Source organism: Priapulus caudatus, unplaced genomic scaffold (genome assembly GCF_000485595.1).
Source record: "Priapulus caudatus unplaced genomic scaffold, Priapulus_caudatus-5.0.1 Scaffold4, whole genome shotgun sequence".
Lineage (NCBI taxonomy): Eukaryota > Metazoa > Priapulida > Priapulimorpha > Priapulimorphida > Priapulidae > Priapulus > Priapulus caudatus.
The window spans coordinates 58,592-60,516 of NW_014577065.1; the positions used below are offsets into that span (position 1 = coordinate 58,592).

The window sequence follows — 1,925 nt, forward strand, 5'->3', positions numbered from 1 at the left end:
GTGCTAACTGTGTGACACAGTTAGCATGATTAAGATGAAGAGGAAAATAATAATGATGAAAATAATAATGCAAAAAATGTCTGACACGTGAAAACAGAGAACAGTGTTAGAAACCAAATGTGGCCTTCTTTGAGTCACACTTTGCAACAAAATCCTTTGCAATTGCTTCAATATCGATTCCAGAACACGTGATAAAAAACAATCGCGTTGATTGAATCTGAATCACAGTTATCACACTGCACTTGACCACCTGGACCCGGTTCCACAGTCGTGGATTAACTTTAACCCTGAGTTAAGGAATTTAACTCAGAGTTAAGAGTTAACCCACGACTGTGGAACCGGGTCCTGGGGTTTTATTTATTTTAACTTTCACCTGTGAAATATGGATGTTTCACGATAATAAACGCTTATCGGACTATATTTTGGACCTCCCAGATAATAAGGTCTTCCAGAAGTTGGGGAGGTCCACATAAAAGTCGGGGGGTGGGGGTCGTGACTCCCCCGACCCCCTCAGTGGTTGCGCCCATGCATGCAAGAATTAAGACCTCTGTTAATTTTTACGAGTGTACCCTCACATTCACGAAAATGACATAAGTCTCAATCTCGCCATGCTCTCTATCCTTGAACCAAATCATTTAGTATACCCGTAACTTCATTCATGTCAATTTTGGTGCTTTTACCACAAAACCCACAATTTTTTTCACATATCTGCCCCCACTATATCACTTGACGAGCCTTGCTCATGCTCATTTCCCATTACAAAACATGCAAAAAAAGTGCAAAATATTCAAAGAATTTTTTCCCCCATGACGATTTTTGCGGATTTTGGATATGTTGTTCTATGACACATACTGCTCATCTGGTGTAAAAAATAGCGATGAAAGGGAAAATAGCGGATTCGTCCAAGAGATTTTTCATTTGCTAACTTGATTACCATAAAACTTGCTATGCTAGTGACGTCATGACAAACATTATTACCCAACCAATGTAATCGCACGTACATGTTGCGGAGTACGTCGCAACAGCGTGTCGAGTAAAAAACCTTGGCGGTGAGTACTGATTACTCATTACTGAGTACTGAGTAGTAGGTTGTGTGCATAATAATATTAATATGTAAATATTAATAATAAATTTATAGATTTCATGTGTCTGAAATAGATATAGTTATTTTCTGAAATATGATTGATGTCACGTTTTTATAAACAACATCGCTGACCAGTGACCTCGCGCACCATCACTGCATCATCGACCTCGCTATGTTGATAGCGTGAATAATGGCATTATTAATATTATTATGGTTACAGAATTAGGTACAATAATTCAACACAACGTAGTAGGTTAATACTGTGCTTACTGTTGGGTTGCTTTACTGTATACTGTGGCTGAGTATGTGGTGTTGTCATGACATAAGTTACTGTTAATGTTACTATTAGTATTACTATTAGTATTAGTAGTAATAGTATTACTATTCGTCTTACCAGGAGTAAGATAATATAGGATCCTATATTATCTTACTCCTGGTATTAGTATTACTATTAGTATTACTGTTAGTGTTACTCACTTACTGTAGTGTAGTGTAGGCTAATCCGCCTATCTAATAGTAATAGTAGGGGCCTATTAGTATTATAATTTATATTACCCCGTACAGACTGCAAATTTGATACCACATCAAACTAATCCAGGAATGACAGGAATGGCCCGGGCCAAATTTTTACAGTGTGTACACGCTAACCCCGTGCTACATATGCGCTAGTCTAGACTAATCGATCTGGCCTCGCAAATGAAGGATCGAGGGCCTGGCCCGTGATCAATTTCGCAATATGCATGCATGCACATGACATAGCCTTAAGCCCGCCGCACACGCTGTGTTTTGTGCTGCGCCATCGGCCACGCGTGGCTGATGGCGCAGCACAAAACACAGCGTG

At 39.4% G+C, this 1,925-nt stretch overlaps 1 protein-coding gene across 6 annotated transcripts in view; it reads left to right on the forward strand.

The window, feature by feature from the left end:
• The first annotated feature begins 1,031 nt into the window (after positions 1–1,031).
• LOC106821465 (MFS-type transporter SLC18B1-like) overlaps positions 1,032–1,925 on the forward strand; it is a 24,244-nt gene continuing 23,350 nt past the window's right edge. The window contains exon 1 of one of the 6 annotated variants that reach the window (XM_014826321.1): positions 1,032–1,049. The gene's annotated coding sequence lies outside the window, so the exon portion shown is untranslated. Of the gene's footprint in view, positions 1,050–1,239; positions 1,387–1,925 lie in introns of those variants that run through there. The other 5 variants (XM_014826305.1, XM_014826299.1, XM_014826312.1 and 2 more) reach the window with 5 other exon arrangements.